Source organism: Oreochromis niloticus, linkage group LG9 (assembly GCF_001858045.2).
Source record: "Oreochromis niloticus isolate F11D_XX linkage group LG9, O_niloticus_UMD_NMBU, whole genome shotgun sequence".
NCBI lineage: Eukaryota > Metazoa > Chordata > Actinopteri > Cichliformes > Cichlidae > Oreochromis > Oreochromis niloticus.
In genome coordinates this window covers 6,347,293-6,364,380 of record NC_031974.2, presented here as the reverse complement: position 1 = coordinate 6,364,380, position 17,088 = coordinate 6,347,293, and the positions used below count along the sequence as shown (strand labels likewise).

Here is a 17,088-nt window from a genome sequence, read left to right as displayed (position 1 = left end):
ACCTGTTTAATTCAAGTATATCTCCATTTTCATCCATTATATGTGTCACAGCCCAAATTTGTTTTGTCATCCATTCTTCCACAAACATAGATTTCCCCCGATTTAATATCACCCTATTATTCCACAATGGAACGTTGTGGGGACTAAAGTTATGTTTAAACATTAATTTCCAATTTAACAAAACTTGTTGATGAAATTTGGAGAGCTTTATGGGTAGTTTAGAAATTTCAAAATCACATACTAAAAGGAATTGGATCCCCCCAACTTTGTTGAAAATAAGAGATGGTATCAAGAACCAGATGTCATTATCATTTTTTAAGAAGGATCGGAGCCAATTAATCTTTAAGATGGCATTCATTATTTCAAAATTGATTGCTTTTAAACCCCCCTCTTCATAGTCTTTTATCAAGTCCCTGTTACTGATATAATGATGTTTATTTTTCCATATGAAATTAAAATTCAGCTTATTGATGTCTTTTATAATCCTTGGTGGGATGGCTAGGGAATAAGCTGGATAGATTAATCTGGACAAAGATTCAACCTTGGTCAACATTATCCTGCCGAACAACGTTAAATCTCTCTGTAGCCAATGGTTTAGAGTTTTTTTGCATTTGTCAATTGTATTCTGAATATTCTTTTCTTCGCTATCAGCCATGCATTTAGTTAGCCAAATTCCAAGATATTTGACTTCATTTTTGACAGGTATATTGTACAAAGAAGAGTGAGAACAATTGTGGATACTCATGAGTTCACATTTGTCCAGGTTCAGGCAGAGGCCAGAAGCATCAGAAAAGATCTTTATTGTATCTGAGGCCAATGGAATTTGTTCTTTATCTTTAAGGAAGATTGTTGTATCATCGGCAAGCTGACTTATTATTAATTTGTGGTTATTTATGTCTAATCCTTCGATGTTTGAATTTATGACAGTAATAGCAAGTAGTTCAGTGGCTACAATGAATAAAAGAGGTGAGATGCTGCAGCCCTGCCTGATACCTCTCTCCACCCTGAACCTGGGACATGTGCCTTCTGAAAGAGAAACACAACTATTAATATCAGTCTATAACATAGTGATCATATCCAGAAATGCATCTCCAAACCCAAAATGTTTAAATGTCTTATTAATAAAAGTGTGTTCGAAATGCTTTATGGAAGTCCAAGAACAACATAAAACCATCATCCTTAATTAGGTAATTGTAATCGATAAGGTCCAAAACCAAGCGGGTATTATTTTGGATCAACCGTCCTTTGAGAAATCCTGATTGTGTCTGGCTAATTATTTCAGAAATGCCTGTTTTTAGTCTTGTTGCTAAAACTTTTGTAAAACTTTTGTAGTCTGTATTTAAGTGTTATCGGTCTTAGATTACTTAGTTTCTTCTTATCTTTCCCCGGTTTTGGAATTAATTTTATAACTCCTTGTTTCATTGTTGTCATAAGCTCCTTTTGATTTATACAATCATTTAACGCATTGAATAATAGTGATTTTAGATCTTCCCAAAAGTGCTTATAGAAATTAGTCGTTATCCCATCTGGTCCCGGTGAGCGATCAGATGCCATGCTCTTAATAGCAAAATCAAATTCTTCCATAGTTAGGTCTTCATCACAAATTTCTCTAAAATTATCGTCAACTACTGGAATCCAATTACTGATTTTGTCAAAGAAGGAAGTGACGTTTTGTTCTGAGTATGAAGACTTATAAAGGTTACTGTAAAAAGTAAATACTTCACTTGAAATGCGTTTAGGGTCTGTACATTCCTCTCCGTTGATTATAAGGTTACATATTGAATTATATTCTTGTCTACGTTTTTCTAGATTGCAAAAATAGGCAGTGTTCTTTTCACCCTCTTCTATCCACTTGGCTTTGGATTGCAAATAAGCGCCCTTGGCTCTATAAAGGTACATTTCGTCCAACTTGGATTGTAAGCTGTTAATTTTTCCTTTTTCTTCCTCAGTCCAATTCAATATGCCATAAAGATTCATAAGCTCTTTAACTACATTTGATTCCTCTTCTTTCCTTTGTCTGTTTAGCTTTTTACCGAATGCGATTGAGGTTTTTCTGATTCTAAATTTAAGATATTCCCATTTGAGTATCGGTGTATTGATGGTTTCATCATTCTGGATATGTAAGATTAATCTTTTAATAGAATTACAATACTCCTCATTTCTCAGCATCTGAGAGTTAAATTTCCAATAATCCTTAAATGTGTTGTTTTGGTCTTTGCTTTGTAGTCTTAGAATAATGGCGCAATGGTCACTTAAGGGACCGTTAGAAATGACTGTTTCCTTAACATATTGTAAAATTGAGTTGGATATCAACCAATAATCAATACGTGACCTGCTTTGACCATTGGGTTTGTGCCAGGTGAATTGTTTCACATCTTTGTTTAACAATCTCCATACATCTATTAGTTTAGTATCATTAGCAAAATTTTCAAATGTTGGGTTTATGTGTTCATTTGAAAATTTTGAAGGCCATCTATCCAACCACTCATCAGGAGTCACATTGAAATCACCTCCAACAATTATATAATCAGTGGGGAATTTGGTATTAAGTTCCTTTATAACTGTAGAAATTTGATGCAGCAGGTTCTTATTCTCTTGATCATTGTTGTATCCATAAACATTAACCAACGTAATCAGAGTATTATCAGTATTTAACACACAGGCAACCCAATGTCCATCTTTGTCTGCCAAGTTGCATAAAAACCTACCGGGACATCTGTTGAAACAAATAGCAACCCCAGCCGACCTATTTGTACCATGACTAAAAAAATTTTTATCTCCCCATTGTTGTGACCAAAATTTCACATCAGATTCTTCAGAATGAGTTTCCTGGAGAAAAATACAATTTGCCTGTTGCCCCTTGCAGAACAGAAAAACAGCTTTGTGCTTAATTGAGTCTTTAAGTCCCCTTGTGTTAAAGGAAAAAAAAGAAATGTTAGTTTTCACTTGGAACATGGAACACATGAACAGCTTTAAAGAGGAAGTTTAGGAGGTAGAGTAGGAAAGTCTTGAGGTAAAAGTCCCATCATCCGAAATGTTCCACTGTATATTCCTTTCGCAGTCAGATGTCAGCCCGTACCTGGAGTCTCTTCCCTGATGCGTTTGCCTTCTATGAAACCAAAAGGGCCCCTGAAGCCCGCAGCCTTGCCTTCCTTCCGAGCCTGGTCGATTTTTGGCCACAGTGCTTGTCTGGCTCTCCAGTCCTCCGGGGTCAGGTCTTCAGCAAAGCGGATGCCTTCTTCTTTGCACACGGGAGAAGCCTTTGTTCGCCTCCAGATGTCATCTCTCACGGCACGTCTCACAAACAGAATAATGATTTGTCGATGCTTATTCTCCGCCGCTCTTCCCACTCTGTGGACAACATCAACCGCTTCTTCCATCTTCATCTTTAGGTCCGGAGCAATCCTTCCTAGAAGTTCCACCACTTCTTCTCTGATATTTTCATTTATTTTCTCCTTTTTCCCTTTGATACGGAGACACCATCTTCTTTTGTATCTTTCCTGGCTCAATATGCGATCTTTAATGTCGTCATTATCTTTTTTGAGTGATACAATCTCTTTTTCCAGGTGTTTTATTTTCTTTTTGCATTCTTGCAGCTCCTCTGAATTAAACTGCACCGATTTAGCGATGGAAGCCAGCATTGCGCTATGTTGTTGAATTTGTTTGCTAACTTCATCCATGCGGTCATCAACACGTTTTCCAAGACTCTCAATAGCTTTCAGTATAGTGTCAGTGGATGTGTTGGAGTCGCTATCATTAGCCGTACCTTTTGCTTTTTTCTCCATATGTGGTTTCTCGGGAGTATTATCAGGGGTTGTTGTTGCTTTTCTTCATGTTCGGGCTGAAACGTCGTCAATATAACTCAAAGGAGTGGATTAAATAACTTCAAGATGAAAACTTCGGGACTTTAGTGAGGAGTTCAGACAGATGCGACTGCTCAGTCCGCCATCTTCTTCCCCACCATTAGCTGCGTATATACGAATGTGAATCGCATTATTGGCTGGACTATGGGATAAGGTGGCATCGTTCTAATCCGATACGGGAGCAGCCAGTCACTTACTGACTAACACTGCAAAACAGAATTGTTAAAGTTTTAATTCTAATTTCAATTCAGGTTAGATTTTTTTGTGCGCAATTCAGATTTTCTGTGCGCAGAGACCGTGCCAGCAGTGCGCAATTGCGCACGTGCGCAGCGCGCAATTGCGCACGTGCGCAGCTTAGAGGGAACATTGCTGTGGAGAAGAGGAAACTCTAGAACATGTTATATTACACTGATTCAAAACCTCAGTAACATAAAAATGAAACTGGATCTTATTAATTTACTGCAAAAAGACTCAAGAAGTGAAAGTTATCAGGCCTTATTCCAGTTTTTAAAAGAGAGCAAATTGTTGCTGGTCGACGTTTCAATTCACACTCCACACCAGTTGGTGGCGGTAATGCACCATTTTGGTGTTTGACAACCGCCAATAAACGACGTGAAGAAGACGACGCGCCTTCTGGGAGAGAAGGGTCTGGCTGCAGCCACTGTGGAGCTCCACAGTAACCGGAAACACGTGACCTCCACAGTAGCCGGAAACACGTGACCTCCACAGTAGCCGGAAACACGTGACCTCCACAGTAACCGGAAACACGTGACCTCCACAGTAGCCGGAAACACGTGACCTCCACAGTAACCGGAAACACGTGACCTCCACAGTAACCGGAAACACGTGACCTCCACAGTAGGCAGAAATACGTTCCTGCGTGGATCATCGACTGCGGAAATCTTGCAAGTGGATCGTAAAGGTTGGGACAGAGTCTTTCATGTATAAATTTGCAGTTAATAATTATATAATTTTAGGAATCAGCTAGTTTGCTTACACTAATTACGTTGGCACTTCGTTAGCGTTACAACAACGGTCATACCTCCGAACTATCTAAACTTTAGTAAGGAGTGTGTGTACTTTTGACACCTCTGGTTAGCATTTAGTGGTCAGTTTCAAACGTATTTATTTTTTGCTTGTTATTGAACTACTTTTCACTATCTGTAACATCAATGCACATTGTTCAATTTACTGCATATTGCACTTTATTCATGTCTCTCATTCCACCTGCAAAAACATTGTAAAGTTTGTCACAAAGAGGTTTATATATGTATAAATACTAATATTCTCTATTCCATTCTGTTCTGCTTTTTTATTGCCCAGATATTAGTTAGCCTTTGTTAAATTGTCTGTTATATGTCAATATATACGTATGCCACAAATAAAAGTGTTTTGTAAATTATGTTTTTGTAAAGAATTTTCTCCCAAATCTCTTACATGCTAACTGTAACGTGTTATTTCTGCTAAAACCTGAACTTAAATGTGTATATGGTGTTTATCTGTTTTTCTCTCTGTTTTAGATGCTCATATCAATTTGGAGTTCTGCCTCCAAGCCAGAATTGCAGTAATGCACCACGTGTTGGCTGTTTCACTGCCCTCTGTGCCCCACTTTCAGCCCTATTGTCAGGAGCATATAAATGGACACATTAAAAATGCTTTGCCTTTCAAAGGTATGTTGGTATTAAATATACCTCATAGTTAAAGTTATAAATATGCTCTTCTTTTCAGCACTTCTGCAGTCTCTTTGTTGACTTAAAAGTTGCTTTTCACATTGTACAGTTCAGTGCATTCATCAGCAAGAGAAAAAAAGTGTGTTTTCATTAAAAAATTTTTTTTCCTGTTCACCACATTTCCTGACAGCTCTTGTGATCCATACCATTTTGCTTTCATTATTGAGGATGGCTTGGATATTTTTGTTAATATGTACAATCCGATTGTTAGATAAACTGATTGCATTCTATACAACTGCATTTAAATTACATGTTGTTTTTTGTTTTTTTGTTTTTTTTTCTCTCTTACAGACAAAATGATATGCCGGTGCACTTTCACTGCCCTGTCTGTACATGACAGTCATACAGCGTGGGGATATGGCAAGGCAATTATTGTCATGTCAGCATTCAGGACTGCTCTTCGCTGCACTCTCCGAGGAGCCCCGCCTCTCTCCCGCTGCATTCTCCGTGGAGCCACATCTTCCTCTCGATGTCTTGTCTCCAGTATCTAAACCATTTTCTGAATCTTCGGTAGAACATTCATGTGCTCTACCCTCTGTGCTAAATGAAACTGTGGCTTGTGGAAAGTCCTTGAAAATGAAACGCCCTCACTGTGGTCTTAGTCTTCTTGAAAAAAAACTTCAAGGCTCACATGATGAGGAGGCATTCAAACAGATCAATAAATGTTTGCCTGGCTTGTCATCTGCAGTGTTTTTGTGTAGAGGGACTTCTTCCTCTTTGTTTTTCAGTTTGCAGAGGACATGGAGCTCTTTTTAAAAGCTTGTGCTGATGAGCAGGGACTATGGGTCAATGCGATATTTGACATTTAATGGACAGATGAAGGCACTGGCCGTATTTGTGTTTTTTATGTGTTGTTTGTTTTTCAGTGTACAGAATTCCAGTTAAACGTGTTATTAAATATCCACTTGTTTCCATGTCCATACTTATAGTAAAAAAATTAAGTGTAAATGCAACAGCATTGTTTATACTTGTAACTTCAGAGTAAAAAGCTTATTGTTGATATTAACATTAATATATTACCCTGTAATCAATAATATTTTTATACATTTTACGCATTAACCCTCTGATCTCTATCCTGGCCATTTGTGGCCACTTCACTTCTTCTTTTTTTGACTACCACACTGCAGTGGATCAAAAGAATGACACAGGTTTGATCTTAAGGATCTAATACTTGTGTGTGTTTGTGCATGACATTGCAATGCAAATATGTATTTGCAAGATAAACTGAAATAAATTATGACGCATCAAATATTACACAGGCTGCAGTGAATTTCTGTTGATACTGGCTATTGAGATTTGAGTTTCCCAGTCACTAGCTTTGAAGCACATGCTAAAAACACTTTTACTCTTGTACATTTCATAACAAGACACCATAGCCAAAATATTAACAAAATATATATTAATAAAAAAATTCAAAGCTGCAGCTGCAGCACATACAGCAACAAACACTGTAGGTAAATGTGTCCGGGAGTTGATGCAGGTGCAGAAAGTGCTGCTGCTGTAAGTAAGCCTAACAGCTTCCAGATCACTTATTTTTCTGGAAAGATGGTAGGAAGGGCATCACTGCTCATTTCTACAATCTCCCAGATCTTGGAATACAATGCTTTTGTACCATGAAACCACTTCACAGTACTAGGAGTCCACTAAAACCTACAAAGAGAGTGATCCTGGAAGAAATGGGGCACACACTAGTGACCTCAACAATTGCAAGACAGCCTTTTCCCCGATGCTCAGATGGGGGGGGGGAGGAAGTTTCATGAAAACGTTAGGACTTTATCACCGTTTTATCTGAGAAGTTAATGGTAATATATAACCTAACTGGCTATAAAGAGTAAAAAATTTAAATACAATTTTGATTTTGATGAAAAGGATTTTATCAACCTATTGTGGGGATAGGTTGATTGGATAATCCAAATTGTCACTAGGTGTGAATGTGAGTGTGAATGGTTGTCTGTCCTTGTGTGTTGGCCCTGCGACAGACTGGCGACCTGTCCAGGGTGTACCCCGCCTCTCGCCCCATGACAGCTGGGATAGGCTCCAGCGCCCCCCGCAACCCTGAAAAGGATAAGCGGAAGTGAATGGATGGATGGATGGATGGATTTTTAAAGAGTCACGTCGGTAAAAGTAGATAAATGTTTTAAGAAATATACATTTTATAGCATTTTGTGAACATACACAAAAAGTGGCCATTTTTGGCAATGAACAAACTGAGAGAAAGTTTTATATTTTTTGCTCTCCTTGAACAAAAATAACAGTGCATAATAATCAGTGTTGATGTTAATCAATTAAATGTCCCAGACTCTACTATTAATAATACAGCGGTCCCTCGTTTATCGCTGGTGTTACGTTCTAAAAATAACCCGCGGTAGGTGAAATCCCTGAAGTAGCCAACTTTATTTTTTACAATTATAGATGTTAAGACTGTAAAACCCCTCACCACATGCTTTATACACTTTTCTCAGACAGGCATGAATATTTTCACAATGTTCTCTTTTGTTTAAACACTCTTAGAGTTCAAACCTTCGTAGAAACATAAGTCCAGTATTATGGAATGAAACCAAAAGGTGCCTTTGGCGGTGCAAAACGTATCGTCGGCATTGTTGTGTTTGTTTGGGAGAAAACCTACAAACATACAGTACAGCACTTCAGAGTTACACTGCTAGCGATTGAAGATTTATGTAAATTCGACGAGCTAAACGCATTCTGTACTGTACAGCAGCAGTCCCCAGCCTTTTTTGCACCACGGACCACTTTAATGTCAGACAATATTTTCAGGGAACGACCTTTAAGGTGTCGCGGATAAATACAACAAAAGAATAAAAAAGAAACTGTGGTATTTTGTAAATATAATAATAAACGTGACTTGAGCTGTGCGCCAACAACAATGACAGTGACATCCTCCTCTCTGCTTCTTAATGCTCTCTGGTCGCTATGGTAACGCGTAAATAGTTCTTTCAAAATAAGACACACAACTACAACCATACATTTCACACCGGAGCCTCTACTCTAGCAGGAACGGTACCAAAGGACTCACGGACCGGTACCGGTCCGTGGGCCTATTAGGGGCCGCTACTGTACAGGAGACACTGGACTAGATTGATTGACAATGGCATCAGAACACACAACACGATGTACTGTAAAAAAAAAAAAAAATCAGTGAAACAGCGAGTGTCGCGGAAGGTGCGCCGCGTTATAGCACTTTTGGCCACGAACAATTTAGGGGATGGTGAATTTTTTTTGAACAAACCCAGAGTGTTAAAAAAACCCCACTTGAAACCATTTTTATTTCTCAGCAGCATCAATAGTAACAAAAACGCAATTTAGTTTTCGCTGTCAAAGTCGATTTAACTGAAGTTACGTGTTTCCGGTTACTGTGGAGGTCACGTGTTTCCGGCTACTGTGGAGGTCACGTGTTTCCGGTTAGTGTGGAGGTCACGTGTATCCGGTTACTGTGGAGCTCCACAGTGGCTGCAGCCAGATGCTCTTGGTTCTGGGATGACGGACGGAGCTTTTTTCATCCAAAGTGAGTAAAATAGTGAATTTGGATGATAAAACAAACTAAACCAACGTTTGGATCGATATCTGCATCGATCTGCCCACCCTTGTCTCCTGGATCGTAGCTGAGATCAGCGTGAACCACGTGGGTCTCTGCTCCCTGATCTGTTTCCTGTGTTTGGAAAGAGTTCCAGCTTCACCACGGAGTTTCTCTCGGTTTGTGGGCTCATCTAAAGGTAAGCACCGAGCTAACTTTACTGTGAGTTCAGTTCATGTTGAGTTTAGCTCCTGAATGAGGTCTTCTGCTGCTCTCCTCGGTGTCTGTTCACAGTTTATTGTCAACACGTTGAGAGAAGAGTGAGAGAGTGTTTGGAGAAAAACACCAACTAATCATTAGCTCAGCATGCTACTGGTGTCAACCCAGCCTCCACCATGTTTTGTGTTTACTTTGTATTGTAAGTATTACGGCAGGATACGCGGACACCTGATTTCAAACTAAAGACCAGCTTCGACTGAATTAACAGATATGTTAAGAATATAAAAAATATAATTTAGTCTTTGGGCAGCTGCTGTGGATGAACAGATGAGAGGAAGTGAACTCCTACAAAGTCTCATTTTAATGAGTCTGGCTGCTGTAAAGTGATGCACAGGAAGATGTTAACAAAAACTAAGAAACAGAGATGAAAGTAAACAGTGTTCATATTTGAAAGCACAGAGAATAAAAATATATTGTGCTGGTTAATGTGCAGCTCTTGGTGATTTGGGAGAAAAATGTTTTTAATCATGTTGTGGATTGAATGTTGGGTTTTATTTCATTTTGTCTACAGAAGTTTTTCCCACCTGTGATCGTTCAGATTGATTTCTTGGGTTGACTTGAATCATGTGAAGGTTTAAAGCTGCACTTCCCCCAAAAAGAATAAAGTATAATCGTGAAGAATGTAATAATGTCTTCCTGTGTCAAACACAGCTGCAGTCAAAGCAGGAAGGAAAGCACTGAAACCACTGATCAATGACCATCAGTACTGTGGGAAATATAAATGTTGTAATATTTCAATAAGTGCCATATTAATCAAGAGGTGATAGAAGGTTTAAACTGGGAGACATTTAAAGTAGTGTTTTGCTTGTAACTGCATACGTGCCTGCGCAGATTAGAACAGGATGGACTCAGGATGTGTCATATACGATCATGGGGCCTCACAACGAGAAATAGGAAACAGATGGAGGTGAGAGAGTGTTGAAACCGTTAGTGAGGAACAAACATCAATACTATAAAAGGAGTTGCAGACAGCTGTCACTCACCGTCACTGGCGCATGTTATGTTATCTGCTTACGCATGAAGGGGCGTGAACCCTGACATGTAAAACTGTATATCGAAGTGCTTCCTCTTTGAGATCTACTGGACTACGCTGAGGGTGGTGTCGTGTACATCTCCCACATATGTGCTTAATAAATAATTGTTGTTGACTGGACAAGATCTGAGTAATGTTTTTTTGTTCTCAGCCCAACATCAAAGAATCGGGACAGTACCGTTCACAGAGAGTTGGGGAATGGCTGCACAGAACCAAACTTTTAGGAATGGTGGAGGTGGTGGGACTGGGGGGCTGAAGGTCTTGAAAGTGTGGGGTGGGGGAGTAACAGGTCTGTCCCTGTTTGTGGAAACCACAGGAGGAGCTGTTCAGGCCGTTCGCTGGGTGTGAATTGTTGATGGAGTCTTTAAACTTGTAGTTGCTGTTTTCCAGACTGAAGCAGAGTCGTTAGCTGAAAACTGGTTTTAGAGCTTCATTCAGGACACCTTCTCAGGCTCTTACAGCCTTACCTGTATCATAACAAAGTGTATAAACCCCAATCCACCTTTAACATGGTCCTTCTCCCAAACCTTCAAATATGACTTTCTGGCCCTGTCATAGTAAAGGGCTGCTTAGAATATTAGAGCCAATGTCACAAAGTTCCTCCTGAAGTATAAGTGAGTGAGAGAGTTCCCTCACTTTGCAGCACAACACGTCTCACAAGATTTCTACAAGCAATCAGAGTGAAATTTGTACTTTGTGTTGTCAGATGAACATATGAGACACTTTGACTCTTCAGTGCAGTGTGGAGCCTAACAAAGATCTGTTTTGTGTCCCAGCTGATCAGCAGGAGGAGAAGAGTCTGACGGAGCAGCAGAGGAAGATTTTCAGCCATCTGGACTCAGCTGAGTCACTACAGAGGAAACAATGACACAGAAGGTGAGGAAAATATCACAGTTTCACCAAATAATCAGTCACGTCTAAAACTCTCATACTCCCAACCTGTTATATGAATGTGTTGTATATTATGTTGTTTTTAAAACTATTATGTTTACAAACATCAAGAAGTCAGAAGCAAAGAGAGACTACAGCACATATTTAAATAAGGAAGGTTTATTCATCAAAATTATTAATAATCAAATAGACATAAAAAAAAAATTTCATCACCCCAAAAAATACACGTTCAAAGCACCACAACAGCAGCCCGATATCAGACAGAACTGTCACATGATATTAAACAGAAGCTGTCAGCTGATCTCTGTAGAGTGGGAAATTATAATGAAGCTCTTTATTATAATTTGTAGATTCAAGCTGCTCTTCATATTTTTGGCCAGAAGATGTCATCAAAGAGGACTGTGTTGAAAAGCTTTGAGTAATGAACCTTTTGCAATACAAGCTTCAGTGTTCAACTTGTACTTTGGCTCTCAGCGAAGGCGGTCCCACTTTTCTCCTCTCCTTTCCCTTATCTTCCCTGCTTGTAAGCAGGAAGCCGCAAAAAATAACTGTTCATCTTTTTTTTAATTTTACCTGTTACAACCACTGAATAAAACAAACAGAAGTACAATGTGCATTTGTAGGCCTGCTTTGAAATAAATTAAAGTGTTAACTGTAGGCCTATTTAAATCCACCGTATATTTTTGTAAAAGTAAAGTAAAAACGAGCCCACTTTAATATAAATAAAACATTTAGCTGCAACTTAGCAGCTTTTAAAAGAAAAAGAAAATTAGGAGTCTTTGACAAGTCCATGTCAGTGTTCCCTCGTCCTCTTCGGGTTTTTTGCTCAGCCAGCAATCAACTGAAGCACCTGAACATACAAAAAATCTACATCAGCTCGGAGTCTAAAATATATTTTTTTTTCTGAAAAATAATAGCTTGTAAAATACTATTGTCCTTACCTTTTTAATGTGACTTCTGTGTCTGAAGTTCGCTGCAGATCTTCCCTATGTCGGGGCTGTAAGATGTGACTTTGATCTTCATACAGGACTGTAGGCTCTCATCTTTGAGGCGGGAGCGGTGTTTGGACTTTATAAAATTCATGCTTGAGAAAACTTGCTCACATAAGTATGTTGAGCCAAAGATGGACAAGACTCCAAATGCATACTTTTTCATGTTAATATACGTATCAGGAATGGCACTCCATGTTTCAAAAACAAGTTTGTCGGGGTGGGGGAGTTTTTCCATATCACTCAATTTGTGCTCTGTAGCGAGCGTAGCCTTCTGACGGGCGACTTCTTCAAGATCCGCCGTCTGTTAGAGTGAATTGTTAAATGTTTGTCATTTTTATTCTTACCATTTGTACTTTAACTGTGTGTTGAAAGGAATTCTTTTGTTCTCCCCTCCCCAGATTCTCGAGGTTCTGAGTGGGGGGCTGTAGTGTTTTATCACAGGCAACATCCTTGTGAAGGTCTGTTTGATGTGGTAAAACTTCCTGTCCTTTGTATGGCTTCACTGTGTTAACTAGGGTGAACCATAGATTGGGTGTGGGGAGGTTACCCTCTTTATGACCTAGGATGTTGTTCCTGCTTTATGACCCTTTTGGTCAGCAGCCTACACACACACACACGCACGCACGCACGCATGCACGCACGCACGGACGCATGCACACACACACGCACACACACTTACAAAACCACAGGCAGGGTATTCCTTGTTCACATGTATACCCATGTAAGCCGTTATATGTTAATGACCCTATGCATATTCAAGTAACCACAATAAAAGGAGTGCTATGGGGAACCTGGCTGAGAGTCTGATGGAGGTCAAGTAGGTGGAACGACACTTGGCTCCAGGCAGGCCTCCCTCATGCATGAGTGACACAAAGAACGTTGCCTACTTGTGTCTTGTTCTTGCTGTGTAGCAAATTGTCCTGAACGTTCCAGCGAATAGGTTTACGCTACAAACCTATCACCGTCAGTGTTTTGAACTTATTTACCCACAAATCTTTATCCGCTATGTCGGCCAGTTCAATTTCTAGATCAGACTTACATACTCCGGTGAATGCAACTGTGTTCAACAGAGATGGGTCGATGTCCATCGGTGTGACAGGGAAAGAGGGGGTATGTTTCTCCTTTCTGAAATCACTGAATCTTTCTCCAAATGCAGCTTGCATTGCAATGATGGAAATATTCATAATTTATTTCATTGTTCGCTTCTTTGAACTCTCTTAGGGAGGGGAAGTGAGAGAGCGTACGTTTTTGTGCATCTCTTGCGAACACTGTCATCTTGCGCTCAAATGGCAAAACATTCTCCAGCATCTGCAGGGCCGTGCTTCCCTTTCCTTGTAGATTTTTATTCAGCGTGTTCAAGTATCTTGTCATATCCACCATGAAGTAAAATTTACTCAGCCAATCAAGGTCTTCCAGTTCAGGATAGCGGAGGCCTTTGCTTTCCAAGAACGTATTCACATGCTCCAGACAGGTAGCGAAGCGTTTCAGCACCTCTCTCCTGGACAGCCACCGGACTTTGTTGTGCAGCAGGAGATTTGAATATGCGTTGTCAACTTCTTCTAACAATGAACAGAACTGTCGGTGGCTTAACCCGTTCGCAATTATTTTGTTCACTATCGTGATAAAAACGTTCATCACTTCGACACATTCGGGGGGGAATGTTTGTGCTTCTTGGTGGAGGATGCAGTGAAATGCTATCAGCTCTCGATCCAGTGACTTTTGAAGCAAATTCACAAAGCCCTTCTGTGCTCCTCTCATACTGAGTGCCCCATCAGTAGACACTGACACCAGGTGAGTGGTGTTTATTCCTTTCGCTTCTAGACAACTCACAACAGCCTCAAAAATGTCCTGCCCCCGTGTTTGGCCCTTTAGCTTTATGAGTTCAATCAGTTCTTCCTGAGGCCCATCACAGTTGACATATCTGCATAACAGTGCTGTCTGCTCAACATCGTTTACATGACTTATCACAGGCAATTGAAAATGCTTGAGATGAATTCATGTCATGAATTTGCTTACGGCTGATGTTTTCCGCCATTTTAATGGTCCTGTCTCTGACGGTCTTTGCGGAGAGAGGCATTTCTCTAATTTTCTGAATAATTTCCCCCTTGTTTTTAAAGTCGGAGAATAGATGCTCTGATATTTTTATGAACGATTCTTTCAAATATGTAAACGGCTTCCCCCTCTTTACAATCTCCAGAGCTGTGGAGAGCTGATCCACTTCTTGAAAGATAGTTTGCTCTCTTCAGCTTTTCGCAGCAGTTCTGAAATTGCTCTCTTTTGCTCATCTTCGGTTGGGTATTTTTCAGCGAATGCTAAGTGCTTGTTTTGAAAATGTCTTTCAACGTTACATTTTTTGTTGTTGGATATTCTCTCGCCACATATCAAGCACACAGGTAAGCCGTTGGCGGTGAATGCAAATAAATAAACTCTCTATTTTCTTCCGAAACTTTTCTTTTTTGGGATTTTTTTCATGGTTAGCCTTTTGCCAGGTTAGCATACTCTAAAATCCGCCAGCAGGTAAAGGCGAGGTCTGTTGACTTTGATGTGACATATATTTTTGTTGAAAAATTATAAATTAAAAATTGCGTTTTTAAAATTAGATAGTATCAACTCAAACTCCAAGATAACTAGGCAAAAAAGTAAACTAATAATCATGTATGAATTAAGATGAGTTCCGAAATACCTTTCTTTTTCTTTTTTTTTTTTTTTTTGTCAAGTCCAGAGGGAGCCACTACAAGGAGGCTGAAGAGCCAAATGCGACTCTGGAGCCGCAGGTTGCCGACCCCTGCTCTACACTGACAGTACACTGTCTTTATATTAGACACTATACTGTTGGTATGAAGGTGGAACTCAGTGAATGAATGTCAGCATCATGAGCTTCAGTTTAAATGAATCTCTGCTACACTTGATGTAATCTAACTCTGACATGAGCACCACAGTCACTGTGCACCAGTCACACACTGTTCTTTACTTTAAATCCATCACAGTTCAGCAAACTAACCTGTTTATCCTGCACTAACCTGCAGAGGATCTTCATGCAGACTTTAAATAACACAGTTAGTCAGCCTCAGATTGTTTTGCAGCATGTTTCACAACCTGAAAGAACATGATGTCACATGTACAGACCCAATATCTGATCTCAACACATGAGGACTTACATGTAAGCTTTAATCTGCAGTTGATCAAATCCCACTGAGCAGTCCTTCCCTTTAAATCTAACCTCTCTTCTTCCTCTCCTGTCCTGTGTGTCTTATCTTTCTCCATCTCTGAGTGAAGTTAGCTCTCTTTCTTTTCTCTCCCTGTGATGTACAGCAGCTGGACCTTTAGCCAGCAACACACTGTGAGACAAACTGCACACAAACAGTTTGTGTGTTTGCTGATGTTTGTTGATAGAAACGCTGCATTTGAAATTACCTGTTTGTTCAGCTGCTGTGCAAAAAAGAAGGAAGAACAACGTCTGACTTTAACTCCTGACTGTGACTCACAGTTTTACCTCTTTCATCTCTTTTTATGTTTCATACCCTGGTGATTAGTACACGATCAGGATTGTCTTTCATGTGTTACTTTTCAGGCTCTAATTGGTTTGATGTTTGATGCCCTTAGTGATGAAATAACTCCCCTCAAATTCCTCAAACCAAAAGTAAAAAGTCTGTTTTGAAAATATAATGAGTAGAAAGTCCTTTTTTTTAAATGTGGTGAGTAAAAGTAAGGAAAATAAGGAAAAAAATGATTTTAGAGTGTTTAAACAGTCATAAATTATTTTTAACACCAGGTTGGATGTAATGTGTTTCTACTACCAGCAGGTGGTACTTTAAGGTATCTTATCTTACAATGCTGTGATTGCAGCCATTCCCCAACTCTCTGTGAATGGTACTCATGGCCATTGATCAGTGTTCTTTGATCAGTGGGTTTTGGTCAGTGATTGTTGATCAATGGTCATGAGAATTTGCATAATTATGATTAAGGAACTGACCTCACAGCCCATTGTTCCTTCAGTGGGCTGGTTTCAGTGATTATGCAAATGTACTGTTTATAAGGGTTGGGGAAACCTGCAGTCAGCTGAGACTGAAGAAATCACTTGGATGAGTGACGAAACGTTTCTCCCACAAAATGCTACGTCCAGATGAACAGAATCAACTTTTGGAGATTTACTTTCCTGGATCATTGAGAATGCATCAAGACGATACCTTTAAGGTGTTTGGTGCCACACTCCACCTTCAGGTTTAAAACTAGTGTTAATGGAGGGAGTTTGAAGGTTCAGTTTGTTCCACGACTGCATTTCACTCACTGCCTCTGTTTGTATCTCTGTCACTGCAGGACCAACATGGAGCGAGAAGTCAGCGCTCTCAGGAGGCCGACAGACCTCACAGAAGAAAGAGAGAGAAAACATACACCTGTGACGAGTGTGGGAAGGATTTTACTGGGAAGGCTGAACTAAAACGTCATCAGGTCATCCACACTGGAGAGAGACCGTTCAGCTGTGACATTTGTGGAAAAACCTTCAACCGGATAGGGAACCGAAATAGACACCTACGCATTCACACCGGACATGTGTACTGCTGTGATCAGTGTGGCAAACAGTTTATAACCAACACGCAGTTACAACGCCACGTTTACCCACACTGAGGAGAGACCTCATAAATGTGACCTGTGTGAGAAGACTTTTAAATCTCCACATCACCTGAGACGACACCAACAGATCCACACCAGAAAGAGACTCTACAAGTGCAGTTACTGTGAGGTATGTATTTATATTTTTATCTTGTCC

At 39.8% G+C, this 17,088-nt stretch overlaps 2 long non-coding RNA genes across 2 annotated transcripts in view; both read left to right on the top strand.

Annotated features, from left to right (window-relative positions):
• The first annotated feature begins 5,391 nt into the window (after nt 1–5,391).
• Nucleotides 5,392–7,328, top strand: LOC112847826 (uncharacterized). Its single transcript, XR_003221626.1, has 2 exons — nt 5,392–5,533; nt 5,885–7,328. It is a non-coding gene; the product is annotated as an uncharacterized LOC112847826 (long non-coding RNA).
• A 9,314-nt stretch (nt 7,329–16,642) lies between these two features.
• The window catches only part of LOC112847836 (uncharacterized), a 2,031-nt gene continuing 1,585 nt past the window's right edge, over nt 16,643–17,088 (top strand). Inside the window, exon 1 of the long non-coding RNA XR_003221637.1 lies at nt 16,643–17,061. This is a non-coding gene — a long non-coding RNA (uncharacterized LOC112847836). The remainder of the gene's footprint in view (nt 17,062–17,088) is intronic.